Source organism: Ovis aries, chromosome 15 (genome assembly GCF_016772045.2).
Source record: "Ovis aries strain OAR_USU_Benz2616 breed Rambouillet chromosome 15, ARS-UI_Ramb_v3.0, whole genome shotgun sequence".
NCBI lineage: Eukaryota > Metazoa > Chordata > Mammalia > Artiodactyla > Bovidae > Ovis > Ovis aries.
The window spans coordinates 55,528,615-55,547,426 of NC_056068.1; positions in this window are offsets into that span (position 1 = coordinate 55,528,615).

Sequence of the window (18,812 nt, forward strand, 5' to 3'; positions counted from 1 at the left end):
AAAGTAAAAGTGAAGTCGCTCAATCGTGTCCGACTCCTAGCGACCCCATGGACTGCAGCCCACCAGGCTTCTCCGTCCATGGGATTTTCCAGGCAAGAGTACTGGAGTGGGGTGCCATTGTCTTCTCCGTTGAAAGAGCTACTCAGTGGTAATATTGGGGCTGAAACTCTTAACAACTTGACAAGAAAAAAAGAATCCCATGCTTTTGAGCAGAATATCTGCAAGCAGCCTGGAGTGGTTTTAGGTTGTTATCAGTGTTGTTTGGCCTTTGATTCTATGGACAGAAACCAGTTATTGGCTAAGATGCTCAAGCATAACTCTGATCCCTAGTTATTAATTCTTCTATAAAACTTCCATATTAGTGTGAGTAAAAGGTTTTGTGGCATAAAATTTGATAAACCAAGTAATTCCAAGCATGATAAAACAGGACTGCATTTGCTGTGTGTTAGGGTTTGTGTTAAATACAATGCACATGTTATTTATTTCCTCAGAGTCTTAGAGTTAAATGTTATCATTGTATTTATGTCACAGGTCTAGAAACTGAGACTCAGAAAGGTTAAGTAGCTTTTCCACAGTCACATATACCTCTGACTCATAAATTGTAGCTTCCCAGGTGGCACTAGTGGTAAAGAACCCGCCTGCCAATGTAGGAGACATAAGAGACATGGGTTCAATCCCTGGGACAGGAAGATCTCCTGGAGGAGGGCATGGCAACCCACTCCAGTATTCTTGCCTGGAGAATCCCATAGACAGTGGAGCCTGGCAGGATACAGTCCATGGGGTCACAAAGAGTTGGATACCACTGAAGTGACCCATATAAATTAACCCAGTCCATTTGACTTCAGTTACATTATGCAACTTTTTTTCCCCTAGACCTGAATTCTTCAGTTAAGTAGCTGTGAGCCACCCATGGCTAACTAAATTTTAATTAATAAAAATTTAACAAAAATAAAAGTCAAGTTTCTCTGCTACTAATCACATTCACTAATCACTTCAGTGTTTAACAGCCATGTGTCTCTAGCAGTTATTGTACTTGACAATGAAAGTAGAGAAAATTAGTATTGAAAGTTTATTGGACAGTGCTGGTCTAGAATCACTGGTAACTGAAATGCCCTCTCTCTTTTCTGACAATGAGAAATACATGAAGTACGTTGTTACTTTGACTTCCAGGAAGTTCAGTTCCAAAATTTAAGCTCAACGATAGCTATATTGACTCCCAGGAAGTTCAGTTCCAAAGTTTAAAAGCTAAAGTATAACAATATTTTAACTCTTGTGATCAACATATCTGTGTCATCTTTTCCTTGGGCCTAATTTTCTGTTATTTATTACTATTTCATTGAAAAAGTTCTTGTTGGAGGTTTTATTAAATCATTTGTGGAAAAGGCCAGTAGATAAATATAAATAAAAATCAGGACACTTCACCTGATTTTGTATGACCTCCCTGATATAAAGTATGGAATAGCCAACTATATGCTGTCTAAAAGAAACACACTTCAAAAATAACAATATGGTCAGGATGAAAGTAAGTGGATAGAAAGGTTATGCATGAATCAAAGGAATGCAGAAGAGGCTACATTCATACCAGATAAATTATATTTCAGACCAAAGATAATTACTAGAAACACAGAAGGACATTATATAATGATAAAGGGCCAGTCCACAAAGAAGACATAGCTATTCTGAATTTGTGTGCAACAGACAACAGAATTGCAAAATATGTGAATGAAAATTTGATAGAACTAAAAGGTGAAATAGATGGATCCACAATAGTTTAAGTCTTCAACACTAAACTCTCGAAAATTGATAGGAAAATTAGATTGACAATCAGCAAATATTTATAGGAGTTCAACAACAGCAACAAATAGGTCTAATTGATATTTATAGAACATTCCACCCAACAACATCAGTATATACATTCATTTCAAATCCTTACCAGAACATAAGCAAGTATGACCATATTCTGAGTCTTAAAACAGACCTTGGCAATTTAAAAGGAGTTAAATCACACACAATGTGTTCTATGATACACTGGAATCAAAATAGTAATCATAACAGAAAGATATAATATATATATTAAGATATAATATATATTATATATTATATATTATATTATATATATTATATATATGTTATATATATATAATATATATATAATATCACATATATAGTGCCATATGTGATTTATGGCAGTAAATATATAATTAGTAAAGAGGAAGTCTCAAAACAATAATATAGCCCCCAAGAATCTAGAAAAAGAAGAGCAAAATAGACCCAAGAGCAGCAGGAAGAAGGAAAGTAAAATAAAGAGGGATGAGACATGAGAGAAGTGGTTATGACTATCAAAGGGCAATATGAGAAATCCTTGTAGTTACGGAATTGTCCTGCATCGTCATTATATCAATGTCAATGTTCTGGCTATGATATTGTTACTCTAGTTTTGTAAGTTGTTACCTCTTGAGGAAACTATGTAAAGAGTATGTGGTGTATCCCTTTGTATTCTTAAATATCTCTTACATGATATAAAAAGCTACAATTATCTCAAAACATTTAAAAGAGACAAGCCACAAAAGAGATTTTACAAGACAAAATTAAAAAAAAAACCATCTAGAATACAACGAATTCCAACAAAAATATTCAATAGATAAAGTGAAGAAAAGATTGAGAACTCACTTCACAAAAGAGAAAAAGCACAATACAATACAATACACACACCAGATCGGTTATGATGAAATAGTCTGACAGTACTGAATGTTAGCAAGGTCTAAGCAATTTGAGAAAGGTTGAGCAATGGATACGAACTTCCAGATGGGTGGCAGATTAAATTGGTACAACTTCTTTGGAAAACTCTTAGGAATTACTTTAGAAATCTGAAGATATATTTGCCCTACTGCCCAATAATTCACAACTAGAATGTCTCCTAGGTAAACATGTGCTTTGGGGCACTAAATATACAACACAGTTCTTAGCAGCATTCCTTGTCATAGCCTCAAACAGCAAAAAACCCCCAAATGTTCGTTAAGAAGAATTAATAAATAATGTCAGCACATTGAGACAACTGGATAATATGGAGCAAACAAAGCCAGATGACCAGACCTTTAGCATAGGATTTATTGGAAGACATCAGTAGCAGGTTTGGAAGTCCCCTGTTGCTTATTCCATTTGTGATCAACATACAGGAATGAGAGGGGCTCTGATTCTTGTATTAATATGACTGTCAACAAGGGAGGATATTGCTTCGCAAAGGAAGAGGCTGGAAAACCACAGAATGGCTAGCTTGACAAGGGTTGTGATCCAAAGCCTGCATGACATGGCAGAACTGTGGCTTCTAGCCTCTTATACCATTTCATCGTATATCTGTTAGGAGTTAGGCACTCATAAGACTAACCATATACCACCACACACTCAAACTGAGGAAACACAATCTTTGGGTCAATATCAAGCCTGCCTACCAGTGGGCCAAACCATGATCTAACATTCCTTCTATCTTACACATAAGAAATCTGTGCTTGTCCTCTCAGGAACAAAATGGAGGATCTTCTGTGATTTTACTGTTCATTTTTAATTGTTTCTTTCCTCTCATAAACCAACATTAAGAGTCATCGGTTCTTTATCAATCTTGACCCCTTGATCTAAAAGCCAAAATCAAATAGATTATAGGAGATAGCAGCTCATTTAGCTCTCCCACAGTTAGCTCCTCACCTGGAGGTGGGGATGGAGAGTGTGATGGTTAACATTATTCGGCCAACTTGACTGGGCCTCCGTCAAGTTGGGAAGCTCAGTATCTGGTTAAATGTTATTTCTGTGTAGATCTGTGAGGGTGTTTTGAGAAGAGATCAGCATTTGAACTGATGGACTGGATAAAGCAGATGGTTCTCCTTGGTGTGGGTGGGCATCATTCAATTAACTGAGAGCCTAAAAAGAACAAAAAGGTAGATGAAGACTGCTCGCTGTTTGACTGTTCACCTGGGACATTGATCTTCTCCTGGTCTCATTGCTCCTGGTTCTCAAGCATCAGACTTCAACTAGAATCCAGCTCCTTGCCTGTCTAGCCTTCAAACTACACCACTGGGATTCATGGGTCTCCACCTTGTAGATACAGATCATCGGACTTCTCAGCCTCCATAACTGCTTAAATCAACACCTTATAATATACAAACATTTGGGACCCATCCATTTCTCTTAATATTTAAAGTAAAAGTGAAAAGAAGAATGAAAACACATTGAAGTACATAGTGATAAAAGGACACCTCCTCTTCAACTTAATCTCAAATGATTCTGAAAGAATAAACATATGTCATAATATATTTTTTGTTAGGTTTTCTTAAGTTTGAAATTAAAAATTAGAAAGGAAAGGGAAAAGAAAAGGAAGAAAGAAAGGCCTACTCCAATTCTAATATTTTAATCTCCTTTTTTTTTGAAGGAAATAAAACTCATCCAGCAGAGGCAGTGGTACCTCAGAGTATGACAAGATAGCCAATGGGGCTGACATGACAAGACACAGTGCTGGTTAGGGACCTGGACCATAGTGGGAGGACAGAAACCACAAAGACAGCAGGACAGAGCTAACATGCCCAACACTCTGCAAACATTTCCCTTTGCAGAGAGTTTGGCCACACACTGTAAAAACAGGGTACTCTCACAACTGACAGACTATCATCTCAGGCCAACACACCCATCCAAAATTAACAGTCTCAGGTTTGGAGATCCTTCTCTTTGATCTAAGGATTCAGGCCATCAGAAGATCTTAACGTTTTAGCTCCTTATTCAAGATGGAAAAAGAGGCCAGCTTCTTGAAGAAAAGCCTTATTCTAAAAGTTGTTACAGTTTATTCTGACTTCTCACACTGCTCTCACCCAGATATGGCTCTCTCCTAGAAAACCTCTCAATGTTGTACACAAGGACAAGATGTGGACAGCAGCCTAGGGAATTTAGGGAGTCCAAAGCTACTACATAGATAAAACCATTTCACACAAAATACCATGGGAAACAGCACTGAGTCAAGGGCCTCTTGAAAGAGTTGCTAGATGCACATACAAAGTAAAATGTGGTAGTTTTCCTCCCATATTAGCATCAGCTGTGCCAAAATAATGGTAAAGGAATAATGGTACAGAAAGAGGGCTATGTAATATCCTTGGCAGACTGCAAAACCCTATGGCATCCCTCAAGATATCTGGCGTTGGCAGATGCAAACTATTACATTTAGAATGGATAAGATGTCCAGAGATAAACTCACACACCTATGGTCAACTAATGCATGACAAAGGAGACAGGAATATGCTATGGAGAAAAGATAGACTCTTCAATAAGTGCTGCTGGGAAAACTGGACAGTTACATGTAAAAAAGTAGGGCTTCCCCAATGGTTCAGTGGGTAAAGAATCCTCCTGCAATGCAAGAGACACAAGAGACGCAGGTTCAATCTCTGGGTCGGGAAGACATCCTAGAGAAGGAAATGGCAACCCACTCCAGTATTCTTGCCTGGGAAATCCCATGGACTGTAGGCAGGCTACAGTCCAAAGGGTCACAAAGAGTCAGAGATGACTGGGTACGCGTGCACGCACATGTGGAATAATGAAATGACAACATTCTCTAACACCATTCACAACAATAAACTCAAAACGAATTAAGGACCTGAATATAACTCCAGACATCTAAACTGTTAGAGGAAAACACAGGCAGAAAATGCTTTGACATAAATAACAGCAAGGTATTTTTTTGACCCACCTTCTAGAGTTATGGAAATATTAAAAAAGAATATAGGACCTAATTAAGTGCATTTGCACATCAAAGGAAACTGTAAACAAGATGAAAGATAACCCTCAGAATGGGAGAAAATAATTTAAACAAAGGGACTGACGAAAGATCAATGTCTAAAATATACAATATTGTAAAGTAATTAGCCTCCAATTAAAATAAATTTAAATTAAAAAAATAGCTCAAGCAGCTCAATATCAAGAAAATAAACAACCCAATCAAAAAAGGGGTGAAAGACCTAAATAGGCATTTCTTCAAAGAAGACATACAGATAGCTAACAAGCATATTAAATCATGCTCAACATCACTAATTATTAGAGAAATGCAAATCAAAACTACAATGAGGTATCACCTCATACTGGTCAGAATGGTCATCATAAAAAATCTACAAACAATAAATGCTGAAGAGGGTGTGGAGAAAAGGGAACTCCCATGCACTGTTGGTATGAGTTTAAACTGATACAGTCACTATGGAAAACAGTATTGAGGTTCCTTAAAAACTAAAACTAGAACTACAATGTGACCCAGCAACCACACTACAGGGCATAAACCACCAAAAAAGCATAATTCAAAAAGATATGTAGCCCAAATTTCATAGCAGCACTATCCTAAACATTCTAGATAGTGCTGCTTCCAGGACATGGAAGCAATCTAAATGTCCATCAACAAAGGAACGGATATGGAAGGCATGGTACATACACATACATAATGGAATCTTACTCTTCCACAAAAAGTAATGGAAATGGGTCATTTGTAGAGAAGTGGATGGACCTAGGGTGTCACACAGAGTGAAGAAGGTCAGAAACTGAAAAACTAATACTGTATATTAATGAATATATGTGGAATCCAGAAAAATGATAGGGATGAAATTATTTGCAAAGCAGAAAGAGAGACAAAGATGTAGAGAACAAATATATGGATACCAAGGGGGAAGGGGGTGGTGGGAGAAGTTGGGAAACTGGGATTGACACATATACGCTACTGATATTATGTATAAAATAGATAACTATCGAGAATATATTATACAATACAGGGAACTCTGCTTAAGGCACTGTGTTGATCTGAATGGGAAGGAAGTCCAAAAGAAGGGGTCATATGAATATGTATGGTTGATTCATTATGCCGTACAGTAGAAAATAATGCAACATGGTAAAGCAACTATACTCCAATAAAAATTAATTTAAAAGGCTTCAAATCAGGTATTATATATATGTTCAAAGAATTAAAGCATAACAATAGTGAATCAACAAATATAGGTTTTCATTATTTTAAAAAAAACAAGGAAAATATTGAAGTTGAAGCATAACATAGTAAATGAAAATCTCACTTGTGATGCTAAATGAAAGATTCAACCTGGGAGAAGAAAGAATTAGTACATTTGAAGAAATACCCATAGATATTCCCAAATATAAGAAGAACAGAGGGAAAAAGGATTGAAGAAAAAAGTAACAGAGCATCAAAGAACTGTTGTTGTTCAGTCGCTCAGTCATGTCAGACTTTTTGTATCCCATGGACTATAGCACGCCAGGCTTTCCTGTCCTTCACCATCTCCTGGAGCTTGTTAAAAAATCATGTCCACTGAGTAGGTGATACCATCCAATCTTCTCCTCCTTGGGCATCCCCTTCTCCTCCTGCCTTCAATCTTTCAAAGCATCAGGGTCTTTCCATTGAGTCAGCTCTTTGTATCAGCTGGCCAAAATGTTAGAGCTTCAGCTTCAGTCCTTCCAATAAATATTCAGAGTTGACTTCCTTTAGGATTGACTGGTTTGATCTCCATGCTGTCCAAGGGACTCTCAATAGTCTTCTCCAACATCACAGTTCAAAAGCATCAATTCTTTGGCACTCAGCTTTCTTTATATCCAACTCTCAAATCCATACATGACTACTGGAGAAAACATAGCTTTGACTAGATGGATCTTTGTTGGCAAAGTGATATCTCTGCTTTTTTTTTTTTTTTCTGGAACCCAAGAAAACAAAGTCTGTCACACGTTTCCATTTTTTTCTCCATCTATTTGCCATGAAGTGATGGGACTAAATGCCATGATCTTTGTTTTTTGAATGTTGAGTTTTAAGCCATCTTTTCACTCTCCTCTTTCACTTTCATCAGGAAGCTATTTACTTCCTTTTTGCTTTCTGCCATTAGGATGGTGTCATCTACATTATCTGAGGTTATTGATATTTCTTCCAGCAATCTTGATTCCAGCTTGAACTTTATCCAGCCTTGCATTTTGGATGATATACTCCCTTCCTCAATGATCAATGTAAAGAAATAGAGGAAAACAATAGGGTGGGAAAGAAGAGAGCTCTCTTCAAGAATATTAGAGATATCAAGGGAAATTTTTATGCAAAATGGGTACAATAAAGGACAGAAATGCTGTGGACCTAACAGAAGCAGAAGATATTAAGAAGAGGTGGCAAGAATACACAGAAGAACTGTACAAAAAAGATCTTCACAACCCAGATAATCATGATAGTGTGATCACTCACCTAGAGCCAACATCCTGGAATGTGAAGTCAAGTGAGCCTTAGGAAACATCACTGCCAAAAAAGCTAGTGGAGGTGATGGAATTCCAGTTGAGCTATTCAAAGTCCTAAAAGATGATGCTGTGAAAGTGCTGCACTCAATAGGCCAGCAAATTTGGAAAACTCAGCAGCGGCCACAGGACTGGAAAGGTCAGTTTTCATTCTAATCCCAAAGAAAGACAAAGCCAAAGAATGCTCAAACTCCCGCACAACTGCATTCATATCACATGCAAGCAAAGTAATGCTCAAAATTCTCCAAGCCAGGCTTCAGCAATACATGAACTGTAAACTTCCAGGTGGTCAAGTTGGATTTAGAAAAGGCAGAGGAACCAGAGATCAAATTGCCAACATCTGTTGGATCATCGAAAAAGCAAGAGAGTTCCAGAAAAACATCAACTTCTGCTTTATTGACGATGCCAAAGCCTTTGACTGTGTGGATCACAATAAACTGTGGAAAATTCTGAAAGAGATGAGAATACCAGATCACCTGACCTGCTTCCTGAGAAATCTGTATGCAGGTCAGGAAGCAACAGTTAGAACTGGACATGGAACAACACTCTGGTTCCAAATAGGAAAAGGAGTACATCAAGGCTGTATATTGTCACCCTGCTTATTTAAGTTATATCCAGAGTACATCACGAGAAACACTGGACTGGATGTAGCACAAGCTAGAATCAAGATTGCCGGGAGAAATATCAATAACCTCAGATATGCAGATGACACCACCCTTATGGCAGAAAATGAAGACAAACTAAAGAGCCTCTTGATGAAAGTGAAAGAGAAGAGTGAAAAAGTTGGCTTAAAGCTCAACATTCAGAAAATGAAGATCATGGCATCCGGTCCCATCACTTCATGGCAAATATATGGGGAAACAGTGGAAACAGTGACAGACTTTATTTTTGGGGGCTCCAAAATCACTGCAGATGGTGACCGCAGCCGTGAAATTAAAAGACGCTTGCTCCTTGGAAAAAAAGTTATCACCAACCTAGATGACATGTGAAAAAGTAGAGACATTACTTTGCTAACAAAGGTCCATCTAGTCAAGGCTATGGTTTTTCCAGTAGTCATGTATGGATGTGAGACTTGGACTGTAAAGAAAGCTGAGTGCCAAAGAATTGATGCTTTTGAACTGTGGTGTTGGAGAAGACTCTTGAGAGTCCCTTGACTGCAAGGAGATCCAACTAGTCCATTCTAAAGGAAATCAGTCCTGAATATTCATTGGAAGGACTGATGCTAAAGCTGAAACTCCAAATCTTTGGCTACCTGTTGCAAAGAACTGACTCATTTGCAAAGACCTTGATGCTGGGAGGGACTGAAGGTGGGAGAAGAGGGGGATGACAGAGGTTGAGATGGTTGGATGGCATCACTGACTCAGTGGACATGAGTTTGAGTAAGCCCTGGGAGCTGGTGATGTACAAGGAAGCCTGGAGTGATGCAGTCCATGGGGTCGCAAAGAGTTGGACATGACTGAGTGACTGAACTTAACTGAACTGATGAAATTTTATGTGAGACTTGAATGGCCACCATGGATTTTGGTACCTGAGGTCTTCCTGGAACCAATCCCCCATGGATACTGAGGGAGGATTGTATATGATAAAGGACTATTACCCAAATGTACCAAGAACTCTTAAAGCTCAGCAAGAAGAAAACAAACAATCTAATTAATCATATAGGAAAAAATCTGAACATGGTATCCCATCCTCTCCCAAGTAAATCAGGTCTCACTGTGATGATTATATAAGTCTCTTAATTTGTCTTCCAACATCCATTCCTGCTCCCAAGTCTATTCCCAACACACCAGAGTAAGGTAGTTAGAATAAATAAGATGACATTACTTCTATGTTCAGAACCTCCTAAGGCTTCTCATCTCAGAGTAAAAACAAAAATTCCTATTGTATCTTTGCCAACATTATTTTCTTCATATTATTCATGATTTTCCCCTTTGGCTTACCGTATCTACCCAAATGGAAGTTCTCTCACTAGGCATTCCCTTGCCTCAGGATGTTCATGCTTGCTTTTCCCTCTGCCTGGAAATGCTTTGATACAGACAATAACATGACTTTGTCCTTCACTTCCTTCCACACATTTTTCTTGAAACCTTGTAGAGCAACAACTTTAAATTTACAATCCCTACTCCCTCACGAAATATCTTCCTTCCCTGTTACATATTTTTGTTTTTTGCACTCAATACTGATTAATATACCATATTTTACTTATTTATGTGTAACCTATTAGATTATAAATCTGATGAGGGTAAAGATATTGACTGTCCTGTCTGATGTGTAACCTGAGTCCATAGTACCATGTCTGCCTTTGATATATATTGCTGGATGAATAAAGAAATCTTAATGAAAGGGCTTCCTTGGTGGCTCAGACAGTAAAGAATCTTCCTACAATGAAAATGCAGGAGACCCATGTTCAGTCCCTGGGTCAGGAAGATCCCCTGGAGATGGAAATGGCAACCCACTCCAGTATTCTTGCCTGGAGAATCCCAGGGACAGGGGAGCCTCATGGGCTGCCATCTATGGGGTCGCACAAAGTTGGACGCAACTGAAGCGACTTAGCATCTATGCATGCATTGGAGAAGGAAATGGCAACCCACTCCAGTATTCTTGCCTGGAGAATCCCAGGGACAGGGGAGACTGGTGGGCTGCCATCTATGGGGTCGCACAGAGTCCGACACGACAGAAGCGACTTAGCAGCAGCAGCAGCCGATCATCTTTTAAAAATACATCCTATGATATGACATACATAAGATATGCAAGCATATTCTAAGTACTTGTATGATAAGAAAATGGAATATAATATTCTGTACGTTTCTTTAAGTGTTTTCCTCTTACAGGAGCATGTTTTACCACTGTATGTTGAAAAATAAGCTGTTCTTCAAAATGTGTTATTAATACTAATATATTTGTCTTCCCTGGTGGTGCTAGTGGTAAAGAACTGGCCTGCCAATGCAGGAGACTTAAAAGACATGGGTTCAACCCCTGGGTGGGCAAGATCCCCTGAAGAAAGGCATGGCAATCCATTTAAGCATTCTTGCCTGGAGAATTCCATGGACAGAGGAGTCTGGCGGGCTACAGTCCATGGGGTGGCACAGAGTCAGACACAACTGAAGCTACTTAGCACAGTGTGTGTGCGTGAACACACACACATATATATAATGCACATACACACACGCACACACACACACACACACACACATATATGTATCTGTGAATTTTTTTTCCTGAAAGCATGATTCTGGTGCATGTTTCAATTAATATTAAAAAATGCCTCTCTGGAGATGACCATAAGTATAGTTTTAGGCATTTTGGAGAATACTGAATTGGATTTCCTAGTACCTCAACATTTAGTCTTAGTGAACAATTTAAATTTACCTCAGTAATAAACACTTCCCAGTTCAGTGGGGACAAATAAACAAGAGCTGAGAGTAGAGAGAAAATAGAGCTCCTTTCTGATATTTCTAGGTTATTCTTGCCTTGTGAAAAGCTTTAAGCAGTTCATCACATTTCACTTAAAGAAAGGACAGATGGATTTGTTTTCCAGCTTTCAGATTTCTCAGTTTCCACTTAAATTAGTGGTTTGTCCCACTGGAGATCCAATACATCTCTTATATCAGAAGTTTACAGGTGATGTTTTTGTTGTTCAGTCGCTACGTCATGTCCGACTCTTTGTGACCCCACGATCTGCAGCACGCCAGCTTCCCTATCCTTCACTATCTCCTGGAGTTTGCTCAGATTCATGTCCATTGAGTCAGTGATGCTATCTAACCATCCCATCCTCTGCCACCCCCTTCCCCTTTTGGCTTCAATCTTTCTCAGCATCAGGGTCTTTTCCAATGAGTCAGTTCTTTGCATCAAGTGGCCAAAATATTGGAGTTTTAGCTTCACCATCAGTCCTTCCAATTTATATTCAGGGTTGATTTCCTTTAGAATGGACTGGTTTAACAAGTTTCAGTTCAGTTCAGTCGCTCAGTCGTGTCCGACTCTTTGCGACCCCATGAATTGCAGCATGCCCGGCCTCCCCGTCCATCACCAACTCCCAGAGGATCAACCCTGGGATTTCTTTGGAAGGAATGATGCTAAAGTTGAAGCTCCAGTACTTTGGCCACCTCATGAGAAGAGTTGACTCATTGGAAAAGACTCTGATGCTGGGAGGGATTGGGGTCAGGAGAAGGGGACGACCCAGGATGAGATGGCTGGATGGCATCACAGAGTCGATGGACGTGAGTCTGAGTTTATGAGTGCTTAATGCTATTTGTAGTATAAAAATAAGTTGGCAAAATATGTTTTTATAATAAGCTAGAATGTAAGTAATTCTTAATGCTAGAAATCAAACTGTATATTGTGAAATGCAATTAATTATCAACCTGTAGATACTAGCAAGTTTCATCTGTTTATCTACTTTTAAATTTATTTCAAGATTTCATATTTGATTATAGATCAATAATCTTTAACACTTGTATATTTATATCCATATGAGAGTCATGATTACAATTTTCAATAATAATAATAAAAATTATTCAGAAGAAGAATCATTCAAAAATGTATGGAAAATTTCAAAATAATCAGAATTCCTAAATAATAATTATTACTACTACTATCACTAGTATTGAATAATATGTGAAAGTGCTGCACTCAATATGCCAGCAAATTTGGAAAACTCAGCAGTGGCCACAATACTGGAAAAGGTCAGTTTTCATTCCAATCCCAAAGAAAGGCAATGCCAAAGAATGCTCAAACTACCGCACAATTGCACTCATCTTACACGCTAGCAAAGTAATGCTCAAAATTCTCCAAGCCAGGCTTCAGCAATACGTGAACTGTGAACTTCCAGATGTTCAAGCTGGTTTTAGAAAAGGCAGAGGAACCAGAGATCAAATTGCCAACATCCACTGGATCATGGAAAAAGCAAGAGAGTTCCGGAAAAACATCTATTTCTGCTTTATTGACTATGCCAAAGCCTTTGACTGTGTGGATCACAATAAACTGTGGAAAATTCTGAAAGAGATGGGAATACTAGACCATCTGACCTGCCTCTTGAGAAACCTACATGCAGGTCAGGAAGCAACAGTTAGAACTGGACATGGAACAGCAGACTGGTTCCAAATAGGAAAAGGAGTATGTCAAGGCTGTACATTGTCACCTTGCTTATTTAACTTCTATGCAGAGTACATCATGAGAAACACTGGGCTGGAGGAAGCACAAGCTGGAGTCAAGATTTCCAGGAGAAACATCAATAACCTCAGATATGCAGATGACACCATCTTTATGGCAGAACATGAAGAGGAACTAAAAAGCCTCTTGATGAAAGTGAAAGAGGAGAGTGAAAAAGTTGGCTTAAAGCTCAACATTCAGAAAACGAAGATCATGGCATCTGGTCCCATCACTTCACGGGAAATAGATGGGGAAACAGTGGAAACAGTCTCAGACTTTATTTCTGGGGCTCTAAAATCACTGCAGATGGTGACTGCAGCCATTAAATTAAAACACGTTTACTGCTTGGAAGGAAAGTTATGACCAACTAGACAGCATATTAAAAAGCAAAGACGTCAGTCTAGTCAAGGCTAGGGTTTTCCTGGTGGTCATGTATAGATGTGTGAGTTGGACTGTGAAGAAAGCTGAGCACCGAAGAGTTGATGCTTTTGAACTGTGGTGTTGGAGAAGACTCTTGAGAGTCCCTTGGACTGCAAGGAGATCCAACCAGTCCATTCTAAAGGAGATCAGTCCTGGGTGTTCATTGGAAGGACCGATGCTAAAGCTGAAACTCCAATACTTTGGCCACCTCATGCGAAGAGTTGACTCACTGGAAAAGACCCTGATGCTGGGAGGGATTGGGGGCAAGAGGAAAAAGGGATGACAGAGGATGAGATGTCTGGATGGCATCACAGATTAAATGGACATGAATCTGAGTAAACTCCAGGAGTTGGGGATGGACAGGGAGGCCTGGTGTGCTGTGATTCATGGGGTCGCAAAGAGTCCGACACGACTGAGTGACTGAACTGAACTGAACTGAAGATAGAAAAACAATTCAAAAGTGTTAATAAAACAAAACATTCAGTTATTACAATCATATACTGCTCAAGTCATAACTTTAAATATATTAATGAATTAATGAAAAATATTATATTACGAAAAGCTGTCCAGTTGTTTTCCAGCATTTCCATTTCCAGGCACAGATCTACTATAGACAATTGTACAGTAACTAATTGAGAAACCTAGAAGAAACACATACATTCTTAGAAACATAAATATCAAAACTTAATCATGATGAAATTGAAAATCTGCAGAAACCAATTAAAAGAAAAAAAACCGGTAAGTAACCAGAAGCTTCTAGATAAACAAAAATCCAGTATCATATGTCTTCACCAGTGAATTCTACCAAGTATTTAAAGAATTAATACTAGCCATTCTCAAACTCTTCTAAAAAATATAAGAGGGGGGAACATTTCCAAACTTATTTTGTTAAGCCAGCATTATCCTGATGCCAAAACTGGACAAGCACTTACTAAAAAAGATAATTATAGACTGATATTCATGATGAACATAGATGCAAATATCTTCAACAAAATAATAGCAAATCAACAGTACATTAAGAGGGTCATATACCATGAGCAAGTGGGATTTATCTCTGGAATGTTATGCTGGTTCAACACTCACAAATCAATCAATATGACATATATCACATTAACAAAATAGAGGACATAAATCATAAGATCATCTCAATAGATATAGAAAAAGCATATGAGAAAATTCAACAATTTACGACTAAAAACTCTCAGCAATCTGGATATAGTGGGCATGAAACTTAGCATGATAAATGTTATATATGATAATCCTACAGCTAACATCATATTCAATGGTGACAATCTAAAAGCTTTACCTTTAAGATCACAAGCAAAGCAAGTATTCCCACTCTCACTCACTTTATTCAACATAATATTGAAAGTTCTAGGGTGACAAATTTGGCAAGAAAATGAACTAAAAGATGTCCAGATAGGGAAGGGAAAAGTAATGCTGTCACTGTTTGCAGATGATATTATATTATTTAAAGAAAACTTTAAACACTCCACCAAAAAATATTAGAATTAAAAATTATTAGTAAAATTTTAGGATGTAAAATATAAATCAGTTGTGTGTCTACACACTAAACAGAATTGGAAAGGAAAAATTAAAAAAATCCATTTATAATTGCAAAATGATAATATATCTAGCAATAAATTTAACCAAAGAGATGAAATGTCTGTACATGAAAAAAACTATAAGACATTAATAAAAGAATTTGTAGAAGGCATACAGAAATGAAAAAAATTCTATACTCATGGATTAGGAGATTTAACATTAAAAATGTTCATACTTCTCAAAGCAATCCATAGGTTCATTGCAAAATTAAAACATATCAAAATTATTTGACATTTTCCATAGCAAAAGCAATCTTAAAAGTTGCACAGAACCAGAAAAGAAAATGGCCAAACCAATCTGAAAAAAAAGCAAAACTGAACAAATCACACTACTTATTTCAAACTATATTACAAAGCTACAGTAATCAAAACAGTGTAATAGTGAAAGTGAAAGTCGCTCAGTCATGTCTGACTCTTTGTGACACCACTGTACAGTCCATGGAATTCTCCAAGCCAGAATACTGGATTGGATAGACTTTCCCTTCTACAGGGGATCTTCCAAACCCAGGGATGGAATCCAGGTGTCCTGCATTGCAGGCAGATTCTTTACCAGCTGAGCCATAAGGGAAGCCCAAGAATACTGGAGTGGGTAGCCTATCCCTTCTCCAGTGGATCTTCCTGACCCAGTAATCAAACCAGGGTCTCCTGCATTGCAGGTGAATTCTTTAAAAACTGAGCTATCAGGGAAGCCCAGACAGTATAATATTGGCATAAAAACAGACACATAGATCAATGAACAATTTAGTGAATTAAATGAAACTTTCACACATGTATATTTTATATCCATATGAAAATCATGATTATAATTTTCAATAATAATAATGACACAAATTATCTGGAAGAAGAATCACTCAAAAATGCATGGAAAATTTCAAAATGATCAGAATTCTAAAATCAGATAGCCCAGCAATAAACCCATGCATATATAGTCGACTAATTTATGACAAAAAAAGTCAAGACTATACTTTGTTAAAGGATATTACCTTAAATAAATGGTATTGGGAAAAGTGGACAGCCACATTCAACAGAATGCAAGTGTATCCCAATCTTACTCCATACAAAAAAAAAAAAAAATCAATTCAAAATGGATTAGGTTTGAACATTAGACTTAAGATCATAAAACTCCTAAAAGGAAACAAAGACAATAAGCTTCTTTACATTAGTCTCAGTGATGCTGTTTCGGATCTGACACCAAAGCAAAGGCAAAAAAGCACAAATAAGTAAGTGAGATTACATTAAACTAAAAAGCTTCATCATAGCAACCTAAGAATGAAAAGGCAACCTAAAGAATGAGGAAAATATTTGCAAATCATAAATATAAGAGATTAATGTCCAAAATATTTAAAGAACTCACAGGACTCACTGGCAAAAAGGAAAAAAAAATCTGGTTAAAAAATTAGGAACTGAATAGACATCTTTCCAAGAAGACATGCAAATGGCTAATGGGTACATGGAAAGGTCTACACCATGACTAATTATCAGGATATGCAAATCAAAACCACAATAGAATGTCACCTTACATCTGTTAGAATGGTGTCACCAAAAATAAAAAAATTATATATAGAGATAAGTGTTGGCAAAGATGTGGAGAAGAGGGAATACTCTGTGCACTTTTTATGAGAATATAAACTGGTGGAGCAATGATACAAAACACTATAGAGGTTATTCAAAAAGTGAAAAATATTCAAAATAGAACTACCATATGATCCAGCAATCCTACTTCTGGGTATATGCATTATTTAAAAGAAATTTTAAAAGGGTATAAAAGAGATAGTTATACTCCCGTGTTCAATGTGGCCATTATCCATGATAGTCAAGATATGGAAACAGACTAAGTGTCCATCAGTGAATGAATGGCTAAAGAGGAGGGGATGATAAACATATAAATATGCAGCTGACCCTTGAATAACATTTCAACTTTGAGGGTCCACTTATACACAGATTGCTTTCAATAATAAATGCTGCAGTACTATGGATCGTAGGTTGGTTTAAACCATGAATGTGGAGCCTCGGATCCAGAGGAAACACAGACACACAGGGCTGAATGTAAGTTATATGCAGATTTTTGATATGTGGAAGGTCAGGGTTCCTAACTTCCATGTTGTTCAAAATATATATGATGAAACACTAATCAGCCATGAGAAAGAAGAAAATCCTGCCATTTGTGACAACATGGATAGACTTTGAGGGCATTATGCTAAATGAAATAAGTTAGAGAAAGAAAAATGCTTCATTGAATCACTTACATGTAGAATCTTTAAAAAAGTAAAAACTAAGATAAAAAAATAAAAAAGTCAAAGTCACAGAAATAGAGGGTAGAAAAGTGTTTTTCAGGGCCCAGGTGGTATGGGAAATAGAGGCTGGTGAAACAGTACAAATTCTCAGGGTAGAAATCATAAGATAAGTAAGATCTGAGTCTATAATGTATAAAATGGTATTATATTTGATAGCATTATATTGCATGAATGAAATATGCTAATAAACTAGAACTTAAATGTTATCCCCAAAATAATAAGACAAATAAGAATAAGAACAAGGAAGAGAAGTGGTGAGCTGATAGATGAGTTAAATAACTAGATGGGAGGAGTCTTCTCATATTGTTCAGTTCAGTTCATTTCAGTCGCTCAGTTGTGTCTGACTCTTTGCAACCCCATGAACCACAGCACGCCAGGCATTCCTGTCCATCACCAACTCCTGGAGTCTACCCAAACTCATGCGCATTGAGTTGGTGATGCCATCCAACCATATCATCCTCTGTCGTCCCCTTCTCCTCCTGTCCTCAATCTTTCCCAGCATCAGAGGCTTTTCAAATGAGTCAGCTCTTCGCATCAGGTGGCCAAAGTATTGGAGTTTCAGCTTCAACATCAGTCCTTCCAATGAACACCCAGGACTGATCTCCTTTAGGATGGACTGGTTGGATCTCCTTGCAGTCCAAGGGACTCTCAAGAGTCTTCTCCAACACCACAGTTCAAAAGCATCAACTCTTTGGCACTCAGCTTTCTTTACAGTCCAACTCTCACATCCATATGTGACTACTGGAAAAACCACAGCCTTGACTAGACAGACCTTTGTTGACAAAGTATGTATTCAATATAGCAAATCACCACAATGTATTAACACAGTTTAAATGCCTTACATTTTTGTTTGTCAATTGTATGTCAATAAAACTGAAAGAAAAAAAGAACAGACACTGAGTAGCTGAGGTTGTCAACTTTTTAGAGTTGAGAGTCATTGAGGGATAGAGACAGAATTGCACCCTCCAGCACCAGTACTCTTATTCTACCTACCACACCTGCCTGCCCATTTCTTTACCTGTTTTAATTCTTAACACACACATTCAAAGGATGTGATACT